Here is a 13,542-nt window from a genome sequence, read left to right on the forward strand (position 1 = left end):
CACGCGTGGAGGGGGACCGTCACGCGTTTCCCCACCAGCAGATTTCTGGTGACCCAGATGGCATCCTTAATCACGTTTAGGGTGAGCCAGAGCGAGGAAAATTTTGGTTGTGTCAGCTCCTTCAAGCCCTGACCCACCCCCAGGATGGCGAGCTTGTAGTCCACCTGGGCCCCACCCGCTGGCAGGCACGGGAAAAACAGGGGGCCGGTCTTGGCCCACAGGTCCCGCGCTTCGCCGCACTCCCAGAGCAGATGTCGAACGGTCTCCGGGGAACCACATCCGGACCGTGGGCAGGTGGAGTTTTTGGCCATGCCTCTGGAGTGCATAACCGCCCTGACCGGGAGGATCTCATGAGCCACCATCCACGACAGGTCCTTAAGCCTGTTCTGGAGAGCTGGGTGGGCTGCGTTCCTCCAAACGTCTTTGGCCTCACCTAGTGTGAGGCCTGGAACTGGACTCACCGATTCTCGATCCTGCACAAGAGAGACGAGAGACTTGTGATTAGTTAAAACAGTGGCATCATTTGTTTCTAAAAGATATTTCTTTAAAAATTTCTTAATAAAACTATGCTCTTTTGACAAATTAAAAGACACTGGACTTTTAAGATCAATGGGTAAAATTTTCAAACTTCTTAGGTATGACCCCATCCAGAATCGGGTCATGGCTGCTGTCTTGTGTTCTCTGGATGGGGTCAGTGCATACTGGATATGGAGGGCGGCAAAGCGGCTGCCTAAAAACAGGTGGGGGTCTGGGAGGCCTTTCCCGCCATTCTCTTTTTTCTTTTTAACGACCTCCCTCTTGATTCGTTCCCACTTGGACCCCCACAGGAAATAAAATACCGCCCTCTCCAACTTAGCCAGGAATCGTCTTGGGGGACTAAAAACAGAACAGACAAGTAAAATTAGTGGTAAAATCACTGCTTTAAAAATTAAAATCTTGCCTTCTAACGTCAGTTGTCTTAGTCCCCAAAAGCCCAGTCTTTGTCTGACTTTCCCTAACATGTCAGTCCAGTTTCCTGGTCCTCCACCCTCCCTGTCAAATTTTACTCCTAAAATTTTCAAATCCTTTTCTTTAAAATCCAAATCTAGTCCTCCTGTGTCCACGTCGCCCCACGGCCCGAAGAGCAGGGCCTCGGACTTACTCCTGTTAAGCTTGGCGCCCGAGGCCCGACCGTACCAGTCAGTCAAGTCCATTGCTCTTCGTACTGATAAAAAGTCAGTCGCTAAAAGGGTCACGTCATCCATATATAAAACGCAGGTCGCCGTCAGTCCACCAGTTCCTGGGATATCTAGTCCTTTAATCCATTTATCCCTTCTCAAGATCTGTGCCAGTGGCTCAATACAAGCCACATACAGAAGGGGAGATAAAGGACACCCCTGACGGACACCGCTGTGGATATTTACAGCTTTGGAAAGATGCCCATTTGCAAGAAATTTGCTGCTTAAGCCCTCATACAGCAGTCCCACCCAAGCTATAAACCTCTCTGGAAAGCCCATTTTTTGCAGTACCTGAAGGAGGTACTGGTGCGAGACCCGATCAAAAGCTTTTTCAAAGTCTAAATTTAGGACTACAAGCCTAATGTTTCTGTCTCTCGCATAACAGATGGCGTCTCTGATCAGTACCAGGCTGTCCGTGATCTTCCTGCCGGGCACAGCGCAAGCTTGATCCAGGTGGATTACGTCCTCTAAAACAGTCGACATGCGTGTAGCTAAAATCTTACTAAAAAGTTTACAATCATAATTTAAAAGAGTGATTGGTCGCCAGTTTCTCAAGTCAGTCTTGTCTCCTTTTTTGTACAGTAATGTAACTATCCCTACTCTAAAGCTGTCTGGAAGTCTGTCAAGAGTCTCAAATTCTTTAAAAACTGTAAGTAAGTCATGTGCTAAAATGTCCCAGAAAGTCAGATAAAACTCAAAGGGGAGTCCGTCCATGCCCGGGGACTTCCCCTTCTTAAAACCCTTTAAAGCTTTTTCCAATTCTAAAAGATTAAAATCCTGGGATAAAAGCACATTTGGACTCTTAACTTTTTTATCTAAAAACCCTAAAACTTCCTCTAAGATGCCATTGTGTACCTCTTTAGTGCCGTATAAATTACTGTAAAAACTTTCAATTTCCCCTAAAATCAGGTCAGTTGTATTTACTTCCCCCCCTCTAAAAGTTTTTAAAATATTGATCGACCCTCCCCGAGCTATTGTCTTTTTAAAAAAATACCTGGTACACTTCTCTCCTTCCTCTAACTCCCTTTCTCTACATCTTAAAATTACACCTTTGCTCTTTGTTTCAGACAGATCTGACATTTCTTTCTTTACTTCTTTTATTTCATTTGTAAAATCCAATCCATTGTTTAAAAGGTTAAAATATCTCTGCAGTCTTTTTTGCAACCCCATCATGCGTCTTTTTTCTTTATTCTTTTTTTCTTTTCCAATTTGTTTAAAAAACCGTCCTGTCCTTTGTTTCACCATCTCCCACCACTGTGCACGTGAGTCGTAAAAGTCCTGGAGGGTCTGCCATTGGCTGAACTGCTCCCTATACTCACTAACCACTTCCTCGTCCTCTAATAGGGAACAGTTCAGCTTCCACAGCCCTCCCCCTGCAGTCACACCCGTGGGGAGTGAAAGAGTGCAAGACAGCATCATGTGGTCGGAAAAAAAGAGGGGGGTCAATGTAGCATCGGTCGGCGGGAGGTCCCTGGTAAAAATATAGTCAATTCGAGAGGCTCTGGCACCGTCACCACTGAACCAGGTGAAGCCTTCCTCTCTTTGATGCATTGTTTTAAAACAGTCAACTAACTTAAAATCTTTGACTACATTTTGTAATAAAACCGATGTCTTGTCGACCTTAAAATCCTCTCCTACCCTCCTTCTGTCCTTTTTTGATAATACACAATTAAAATCCCCTGCTACCACTAGGGGAGCCCTGCCTAGCATGTGGGGTTGCAAGTCTTCTAAAAGCTCATACCTGTTATTTTTTCAGTAAAACCATACATATTTAAAATGTTAAGATCCTTACCTAAAAAAGTCAGATTTGCTAAAATTGCCCGCCCGTCCCTCACCACAGTGCTGCCCTTCACCAAAAGGTTGGGATTTTTTATTAAAATAGCAACACCGTCATTTTTGTTAAAATTGGACCCACTCCAAATGGAAAATCCTGGGGTCCAAATCTCCTCCCACTTCCTGTAATTTGTTAAAAAGGGCAAACCACATTCTTGCAATAAAAACACATCTGACTTAAAAGTTTTTAAAAAGGATAACACACTCTGTGCTCGCAAAGTAGACCTCACACTTCTCACATTGATTGTAGAGATAGTGAGGGCCATGAGCAGTATGGTTAAAAATACAAGCATTAATAGAAGGATAAAACCAAAAGACTGCAGAAAGTTACATTAAAATCATGTTATGTCATGTAGCACTTGCTTCTCCCTTTCCCCAGAAAAACTGGGATCAGGAGGGCAAATGCTCGCCGCCTCAGAGTCCACAGAGAGAACCTCTTGTGGCTCCTTCGGTGACGATGTTCTAAGCTTAACGTGCAAAAAGGAGACTTCATTGGGAGATTCTGCGGGCCACATACGGTCTAGATCTAACGAAGAGGAACTATCTAGCCGATGCGATGCCCGCAGCCTTTTCTCCTCTGTTTGAAGCAGAGGAGATCTCGCAGACCTTTTTTGCACCTGAGCATTGGGGAGTGAACCCTCGGATTCACCCCCACTATCCACCACACTAACCTCCGATACGGTGTAGAGTGAGGAAGCCGTTGCATCCTCCTCCTCCTCCTCCATTTTGTTTTCACTTCTCTCTTGTTGGGGAACGGCTTCCTCACTCTGTTCGCTGTTAAAACTTGACTCCGCCCCTGTGGCCGCCCCACTTCCTTCCTCCTGCCCACTCCCTGAGGCTGGCTGGGAAATAGAATTTCCCGCCAAAACCTCAGGGACCGCCTCCTCCTTCCTTTGCTCTTTTGTTTGTTCCACATGTGGGGCGGCCATTTTGTTGCCTTTCAGTTTGTTGGCAAAACTTTTAGGGCAATCTCTGTAGAGATGGGATGACTCCCCACAGAGGTTGCACCGCCTGCCATTGGTACACTCTTCAAAAGTATGACCAATTTCTCTGCATTTCCCACATATCATTTCCTGGCATGCTTCAGCTAAGTGCCCAAACTTTCCACATTTTCTACATAATTTGGGCATACCCTGGTAGTGAATGTAGCCTCTGTTCTCACCCAACACAATCATAGAAGGCAGATGCTTCAGGCCCTGGTAGCCCCCAGCGTCTTCCCATTGTTTAATGGGAATTCGCCAGGAGCATGTCCAAATACCATCCTCATCTAAAACCTTGACTGGCTGGCTTCGAACTGTGCAAAATCTGCCCAGCCAGACACAAATGTCCTCCCCAGTCACTGTCTCATTAAACATTCTAACAATCACAGTTTTAAGTGTGTTGTCAGAGAGCTTTTCAACAGTAAACATGGACAGCTGGGATTTAGCTACTTCAAATCTGTGCCAGAAATCATTCAGGTGGGAAACCGCTCTAAAACTAACATCAAATCCTTTGTTCAGGGGCAGAGTCACGATGCAATTCAGATCATCAGGTTTAAAATTTAGAGTTTTTTGGATCAGTTTCCTGGAGAAGTCAAGACGTGACATCCCCAGGAGCTTCCCCTCAACTTCTTTGAATAAAAAACGCACGCTGTGGTGCCTCCTCATGCCGGCACGGGCAGCCGACATAGTGGAGACACCAACAGCCTAAAACTTTAAAAAACAATAAATAAATAAATAAATAGATAAAAAGGTCTTACCTTAAAACAGAACCGGAATAAAAGCAGCTGGATCAATGTACCTCTCAAAAGTTTGGGGCTCAAGTCACTGAAGGACCCAAGCCGGAAAAACCTCCAAGAGGCGATCGCTGTCTCTACCCTAGGACCAAATACTTGATCTTAGCCAAAAGGCCGAGAAGCGATGACACAATGACGCAGAGGCGGGGGAGCCGTCAAAGGCCACGCCCACCTGGGCCGTGGCGAGAGGGTCTAAAGGTCGCCAACAAACAAGCTCAGCTCACAGCAATACAAGCTCAGCTTGACTGTTGACACCGAAAATGGATCACAGCAGAGCGCACAACACGACACTTTGGAGTGCAACCTGGGATTTTGGACCAACAAACATTCTGCCCTAAAAGTGAGCGGGCAGACCAAAGCGTACGTCGTAGAGACTTGAAACTCTTGAGGGATGGTAGTACCCGCCCGGTCTACAACATCACCAAGGCTCGGCCCAATCGGCCCCAAGGTGGCGCTGCAGCGATCAGAAGTACGAAATGCCTCGTAACTCCTGAACCGTCCGTCGCAGACCCAAGTGTCTTACATCACCGGAATCCTTGGCTCGGGCCGAACAAGACGCAGGCCTCGGATTCGATGGTTGCGCTGGCGAGATTTTCGGGTATTTGGGATTTTGTGAAAAAGCTACTTTTGCACACTAGTCCTAGGTCTTTCGCCCGATCTGACCCAAACCGGTGCAGAAAGATTCCCTGGAGTCTGATTGCCGACAGCGATGGGGAAAAAAGTCGGAATTTCGATTCACGTTGGCGACGGGACGCCAAAACGTTGGGAGTGGGCGAGGCGGGCTTTACTTAAATGGCCATAACTCTCCAACGGAATGAGACAATTACACCCAAGTCGGTACACCTGTGCACGGGCTCAGCCTGTGCTCAGGTGAAAAGGGATGTGGCGACTGGCCACTTGGTGGCGCTGTAAACAGTAAAAACAACAACATGAATACGGCCATAGGCGACTGTATGTCAGGTGATTTTTCACACATGCACAAGGTATTCATACCACATGATAGAACTCCTCATTCGGAACAACTTTGCTTCTAGGACCACTGCTGCCAATAAAAGCGCTGGTTGAATAATGGAGATTATTTGAAGAATGATGAAAAAAAACCCCTAAAAAACAGCCCTACTTTTGCAGACTGGTCCTAGGTTGAGAGTTTTACATCTCTCGATCAACCACTGCAGTTCAATTCCCTGGACTTCCTAGGTCGTTAACTACCAGAAGAAGAGGAACTCGAACAATCTGCTCTTTTAACCAGTGTGTCCAGGGGAGAGCGCGAACGCAGTCCCCCACTACCATAAATTATGCAGTCGAGATTCCCACATTTGGGGAATTCGCAGGGGTCAGCACAACCGGAGTGCAATGGCCGAGCCTCGCCCTGGGTGAACCACCTTCCTGATCATGGTGTCTCCCCTGCCAGGTAAGTATGAATTCCCAGGCCTCCCGTCAGAGCCACCGTGTCCCTCTCCGCAATCCTCACCAACGGTCGGACAATCAAACACACACCTGATTCAACTCATCAGCTCATTCGTAAAAACTCCAAGAGATAAGAGAGAGACATCAAAAACCTGCAGAGTCGGGCTCTTTTGCTGTTGTTGTTGTGGATGATGTTGTTTTCATGCTCCGGATCCATGAGCCAAAAATCAATTTCATACGCGGTCACCGGATAGTGGACGAATCAGATGTTAAACGAGATAAGAACAGAGTTGTTGTTTTTTTTTCCCTCTCACACCACCATTACCTGTATAGCATATGATCACCTACAACACCTTTAAAGCACCCATACACAGCAATATACGTTACTTCCATTAACACCTGCTGCCACACAAGACTAAAACATCTCTTTCATTGAACACAGTTTTTGGGGGTGCACCGTTCCCAGAAGTACTGCAATACCGGGTCGATGCGTGGAGTGGACGGAGCAAGCCCCTCTTCCATCTCCCAGTTCCAAAAATCAATTTAATATATGGTGCCCGGGTAGGGCACGTATCAGATATTAAACTGATAAGAACAGATACTACACTTGATCTTAGCCAAAAGGCCGAGAAGCGATGACACAATGACGCAGAGGCGGGGGAGCCGTCAAAAGGTCGCCAGCAAACGGGGAGAGGGTCTAAAGGTCGCCAGCAAACAAGCTCAGCTCACAGCAATACAAGCTCAGCTTGACTGTTGACACCGAAAATGGATCACAGCAGAGCGCACAACACGACACTTTGGAGTGCAACCTGGGATTTTGGACCAACAAACATTCTGCCCTAAAAGTGAGCGGGCAGACCAAAGCGTACGTCGTAGAGACTTGAAACTCTTGAGGGATGGTAGTACCCGCCCGGTCTACAACATCACCAAGGCTCGGCCCAATCGGCCCCAAGGTGGCGCTGCAGCGATCAGAAGTACGAAATGCCTCGTAACTCCTGAACCGTCCGTCGCAGACCCAAGTGTCTTACATCACCGGAATCCTTGGCTCGGGCCGAACAAGACGCAGGCCTCGGATTCGATGGTTGCGCTGGCGAGATTTTCGGGTATTTGGGATTTTGTGAAAAAGCTACTTTTGCACACTAGTCCTAGGTCTTTCGCCCGATCTGACCCAAACCGGTGCAGAAAGATTCCCTGGAGTCTGATTGCCGACAGCGATGGGGAAAAAAGTCGGAATTTCGATTCACGTTGGCGACGGGACGCCAAAACGTTGGGAGTGGGCGAGGCGGGCTTTACTTAAATGGCCATAACTCTCCAACGGAATGAGACAATTACACCCAAGTCGGTACACCTGTGCACGGGCTCAGCCTGTGCTCAGGTGAAAAGGGATGTGGCGACTGGCCACTTGGTGGCGCTGTAAACAGTAAAAACAACAACATGAATACGGCCATAGGCGACTGTATGTCAGGTGATTTTTCACACATGCACAAGGTATTCATACCACATGATAGAACTCCTCATTCGGAACAACTTTGCTTCTAGGACCACTGCTGCCAATAAAAGCGCTGGTTGAATAATGGAGATTATTTGAAGAATGATGAAAAAAAAAACTAAAAAACAGCCCTACTTTTGCAGACTGGTCCTAGGTTGAGAGTTTTACATCTCTCGATCAACCACTGCAGTTCAATTCCCTGGACTTCCTAGGTCGTTAACTACCAGAAGAAGAGGAACTCGAACAATCTGCTCTTTTAACCAGTGTGTCCAGGGGAGAGCGCGAACGCAGTCCCCCACTACCATAAATTATGCAGTCGAGATTCCCACATTTGGGGAATTCGCAGGGGTCAGCACAACCGGAGTGCAATGGCCGAGCCTCGCCCTGGGTGAACCACCTTCCTGATCATGGTGTCTCCCCTGCCAGGTAAGTATGAATTCCCAGGCCTCCCGTCAGAGCCACCGTGTCCCTCTCCGCAATCCTCACCAACGGTCGGACAATCAAACACACACCTGATTCAACTCATGAGCTCATTCGTAAAAACTCCAAGAGATAAGAGAGAGACATCAAAAACCTGCAGAGTCGGGCTCTTTTGCTGTTGTTGTTGTGGATGATGTTGTTTTCATGCTCCGGATCCATGAGCCAAAAATCAATTTCATACGCGGTCACCGGATAGTGGACGAATCAGATGTTAAACGAGATAAGAACAGAGTTGTTGTTTTTTTTTCCCTCTCACACCACCATTACCTGTATAGCATATGATCACCTACAACACCTTTAAAGCACCCATACACAGCAATATACGTTACTTCCATTAACACCTGCTGCCACACAAGACTAAAACATCTCTTTCATTGAACACAGTTTTTGGGGGTGCACCGTTCCCAGAAGTACTGCAATACCGGGTCGATGCGTGGAGTGGACGGAGCAAGCCCCTCTTCCATCTCCCAGTTCCAATAATCAATTTAATATATGGTGCCCGGGTAGGGCACGTATCAGATATTAAACTGATAAGAACAGATTTTTTCTTTCGAAAAAAAGTTTATTGTCACATTGTTTCATTCCATTCTTTCAATATCCATTTTTTCCTTATAAAATCACATTTTTGCACATATCTTAAAACAACAAAAAGGACATAAGTTACAGTTAAAAATCAGTTATGTTGATGTGTTGTGTAAAAGTCCATGTATGTTGTGTGTTGTTTTAAAGTAAAGGTAAAATGGATTAAAATAAAATAGGAATGCAAATATAAAACAATAAAACAATAAAATATGCCAAATAAAACATCTCTTGTACAGGATCGAGGGTGAGTCCCTATCAAGAATGTCCATTCACTCCAGGTCTCCAGAACAGGCCCCAGACTCCTCGCTTCCAGTGCCCAGCGGAGATCCCCTCTCCTCCGGCCCGCTGGCCCGCTGTTCCCGTAGCCAGAGTGGTGAGGGTGCATCTACGGGCGGCCAGGTACGGTGGCGGCCGGGACCTTCTCCGTGTGACCTCGGCCCCCCCATCCGAATAACGACGTGCGGCCCACCCTGCAGCGTTGATGTTATCCTCTGCTCGCACGCGTGGAGGGGGACCGTCACGCGTTTCCCCACCAGCAGGTTTCTGGTGACCCAGATGGCATCCTTGATGTGGTTGAGGGTGAGCCAGAGCGAGGCAAACGTTGGTGGTGTCAACTCCTTCAAGCCCTGACCCACCCCCAGGATGGCGAGCTTATAGTCCACCTGGGCCCCACCCGCTGGCAGGCACGGGAAAAACAGGGGGCCTGTCTTGGCCCACAGGTCCCGCGCAGCGCCGCACTCCCAGAGCAGATGTTGAACGGTCTCCGGGGAACCACATCCGGACCGTGGGCAGGTGGAGTTTTTGGCCATGCCTCTGGAGTGCATGACCGCCCTGACCGGGAGGATCTCATGAGCCACCATCCACGACAGGTCCTTAAGCCTGTTCTGGAGAGCTGGGTGGGCTGCGTTCCTCCAAACGTCTTTGGCCTCACCTAGTGTGAGGCCTGGAACTGGACTCACCGATTCTCGATCCTGCACAAGAGAGACGAGAGACTTGTGATTAGTTAAAACAGTGTCATCATTTGTTTCTAAAAGATATTTCTTTAAAAATTTCTTAATAAAACTATGCTCTTTTGACAAATTAAAAGACACTGGACTTTTAAGATCAATGGGTAAAATTTTCAAACTTCTTAGGTATGACCCCATCCAGAATCGGGTCATGGCTGCTGTCTTGTGTTCTCTGGATGGGGTCAGTGCATACTGGATATGGAGGGCGGCAAAGCGGCTGCCTAAAAACAGGTGGGGGTCTGGGAGGCCTTTCCCGCCATTCTCTTTTTTCTTTTTAACCACCTCCCTCTTGATTCGTTCCCACTTGGACCCCCACAGGAAATAAAATACCGCCCTCTCCAACTTGGCCAGGAATCGTCTTGGGGGACTAAAAACAGAACAGACAAGTAAAATTAGTGGTAAAATCACTGCTTTAAAAATTAAAATCTTGCCTTCTAACGTCAGTTGTCTTAGTCCCCAAAAGCCCAGTCTTTGTCTGACTTTCCCTAACATGTCAGTCCAGTTTCCTGGTCCTCCACCCTCCCTGTCAAATTTTACTCCTAAAATTTTCAAATCCTTTTCTTTAAAATCCAAATCTAGTCCTCCTGTGTCCACGTCGCCCCACGGCCCGAAGAGCAGGGCCTCGGACTTACTCCTGTTAAGCTTGGCGCCCGAGGCCCGACCGTACCAGTCAGTCAAGTCCATTGCTCTTCGTACTGATAAAAAGTCAGTCGCTAAAAGGGTCACGTCATCCATATATAAAACGCAGGTCGCCGTCAGTCCACCAGTTCCTGGGATATCTAGTCCTTTAATCCATTTATCCCTTCTCAAGATCTGTGCCAGTGGCTCAATACAAGCCACATACAGAAGGGGAGATAAAGGACACCCCTGACGGACACCGCTGTGGATATTTACAGCTTTGGAAAGATGCCCATTTGCAAGAAATTTGCTGCTTAAGCCCTCATACAGCAGTCCCACCCAAGCTATAAACCTCTCTGGAAACCCCATTTTTTGCAGTACCTGAAGGAGGTACTGGTGCGAGACCCGATCAAAAGCTTTTTCAAAGTCTAAATTTAGGACTACAAGCCTAATGTTTCTGTCTCTCGCATAACAGATGGCGTCTCTGATCAGTACCAGGCTGTCCGTGATCTTCCTGCCGGGCACAGCGCAAGCTTGATCCAGGTGGATTACGTCCTCTAAAACAGTCGACATGCGTGTAGCTAAAATCTTACTAAAAAGTTTACAATCATAATTTAAAAGAGTGATTGGTCGCCAGTTTCTCAAGTCAGTCTTGTCTCCTTTTTTGTACAGTAATGTAACTATCCCTACTCTAAAGCTGTCTGGAAGTCTGTCAAGAGTCTCAAATTCTTTAAAAACTGTAAGTAAGTCATGTGCTAAAATGTCCCAGAAAGTCAGATAAAACTCAAAGGGGAGTCCGTCCATGCCCGGGGACTTCCCCTTCTTAAAACCCTTTAAAGCTTTTTCCAATTCTAAAAGATTAAAATCCTGGGATAAAAGCACGTCTGGACTCTTAACTTTTTTATCTAAAAACCCTAAAACTTCCTCTAAGATGCCATTGTGTACCTCTTTAGTGCCGTATAAATTACTGTAAAAACTTTCAATTTCCCCTAAAATCAGGTCAGTTGTATTTACTTCCCCCCCTCTAAAAGTTTTTAAAATATTGATCGACCCTCCCCGAGCTATTGTCTTTTTAAAAAAATACCTGGTACACTTCTCTCCTTCCTCTAACTCCCTTTCTCTACATCTTAAAATGACACCTTTGCTCTTTGTTTCAGACAGATCTGACATTTCTTTCTGTACTTCTTTTATTTCATTTGTAAAATCCAATCCATTGTTTAAAAGGTTAAAATATCTCTGCAGTCTTTTTTGCAACCCCATCATGCGTCTTTTTTCTTTATTCTTTTTTTCTTTTCCAATTTGTTTAAAAAACCGTCCTGTCCTTTGTTTCACCATCTCCCACCACTGTGCACGTGAGTCGTAAAAGTCCTGGAGGGTCTGCCATTGGCTGAACTGCTCCCTATATTCACTAACTAGTTCCTCGTCCTCTAATAGGGAACAGTTCAGCTTCCACAGCCCTCTCCCTGCAGTCACACCCGTGGGGAGTGAAAGAGTGCAAGACAGCATCATATGGTCGGAAAAAAAGAGGGGGGTCAATGTAGCATCGGTCGGCGGGAGGTCCCTGGTAAAAATATAGTCAATTCGAGAGGCTCTGGCACCGTCACCACTGAACCAGGTGAAGCCTTCCTCTCTTTGATGCATTGTTTTAAAACAGTCAACTAACTTAAAATCTTTGACTATATTTTGTAATAAAACCGATGTCTTGTCGACCTTAAAATCCTCTCCTACCCTCCTTCTGTCCTTTTTTGATAATACACAATTAAAATCCCCTGCTACCACTAGGGGAGCCCTGCCTAGCATGTGGGGTTGCAAGTCTTCTAAAAGCTCATACCTGTTATTTTTTTCAGTAAAACCATACATATTTAAAATGTTAAGATCCTTACCTAAAAAAGTCAGATTTGCTAAAATTGCCCGCCCGTCCCTCACCACAGTGCTGCCCTTCACCAAAAGGTTGGGATTTTTTATTAAAATAGCAACACCGTCATTTTTGTTAAAATTGGACCCACTCCAAATGGAAAATCCTGGGGTCCAAATCTCCTCCCACTTCCTGTAATTTGTTAAAAAGGGCAAACCACATTCTTGCAATAAAAACACATCTGACTTAAAAGTTTTTAAAAAGGATAACACACTCTGTGCTCGCAAAGTACACCTCACACTTCTCACATTGATTGTAGAGATAGTGAGGGCCATGAGCAGTATGGTTAAAAATACAAGCATTAATAGAAGGATAAAACCAAAAGACTGCAGAAAGTTACATTAAAATCATGTTATGTCATGTAGCACTTGCTTCTCCTTTTCCCCAGAAAAACTGGGATCAGGAGGGCAAATGCTCGCCACCTCAGAGTCCACAGAGAGAACCTCTTGTGGCTCCTTCGGTGACGATGTTCTAAGCTTAACGTGCAAAAAGGAGACTTCATTGGGAGATTCTGCGGGCCACATACGGTCTAGATCTAACGAAGAGGAACTATCTAGCCGATGCGATGCCCGCAGCCTTTTCTCCTCTGTTTGAAGCAGAGGAGATCTCGCAGACCTTTTTTGCACCTGAGCATTGGGGAGTGAACCCTCGGATTCACCCCCACTATCCACCACACTAACCTCCGATACGGTGTAGAGTGAGGAAGCCGTTGCATCCTCCTCCTCCTCCTCCATTTTGTTTTCACTTCTCTCTTGTTGGGGAACGGCTTCCTCACTCTGTTCGCTGTTAAAACTTGACTCCGCCCCTGTGGCCGCCCCACTTCCTTCCTCCTGCCCACTCCCTGAGGCTGGCTGGGAAATAGAATTTCCCGCCAAAACCTCAGGGACCGCCTCCTCCTTCCTTTGCTCTTTTGTTTGTTCCACATGTGGGGCGGCCATTTTGTTGCCTTTCAGTTTGTTGGCAAAACTTTTAGGGCAATCTCTGTAGAGATGGGATGACTCCCCACAGAGGTTGCACCGCCTGCCATTGGTACACTCTTCAAAAGTATGACCAATTTCTCTGCATTTCCCACATATCATTTCCTGGCATGCTTCAGCTAAGTGCCCAAACTTTCCACATTTTCTACATAATTTGGGCATACCCTGGTAGTGAATGTAGCCTCTGTTCTCACCCACCACAATCATAGAAGGCAGATGCTTCAGGCCCTGGTAGCCCCCAGC

General features: G+C 46.6%; 3 non-coding genes and 1 pseudogene across 3 annotated transcripts; all 4 read right to left on the reverse strand.

The window, feature by feature from the left end:
- Nucleotides 1-6,079: 6,079 nt before the first annotated feature.
- Nucleotides 6,080-6,243, reverse strand: LOC143753123 (U1 spliceosomal RNA). The gene has a single exon (XR_013207545.1). It is a non-coding gene; the product is annotated as a U1 spliceosomal RNA (small nuclear RNA).
- Nucleotides 6,244-6,677: 434 nt separating this feature from the next.
- Nucleotides 6,678-6,868, reverse strand: LOC143753231 (U2 spliceosomal RNA). The gene has a single exon (XR_013207649.1). It is a non-coding gene; the product is annotated as a U2 spliceosomal RNA (small nuclear RNA).
- Nucleotides 6,869-7,990: 1,122 nt separating this feature from the next.
- On the reverse strand, nt 7,991-8,154 carry LOC143753124 (U1 spliceosomal RNA). The gene has a single exon (XR_013207546.1). It is a non-coding gene; the product is annotated as a U1 spliceosomal RNA (small nuclear RNA).
- Nucleotides 8,155-8,588: 434 nt separating this feature from the next.
- LOC143753299 (U2 spliceosomal RNA) lies at nt 8,589-8,766 on the reverse strand (annotated as a pseudogene).
- Nucleotides 8,767-13,542: the final 4,776 nt, after the last annotated feature.

The sequence above is a fragment of the Siphateles boraxobius genome, unplaced genomic scaffold (genome assembly GCF_051911475.1).
Source record: "Siphateles boraxobius isolate OS27281-9 unplaced genomic scaffold, OSU_SipBor_1 275, whole genome shotgun sequence".
NCBI lineage: Eukaryota > Metazoa > Chordata > Actinopteri > Cypriniformes > Leuciscidae > Siphateles > Siphateles boraxobius.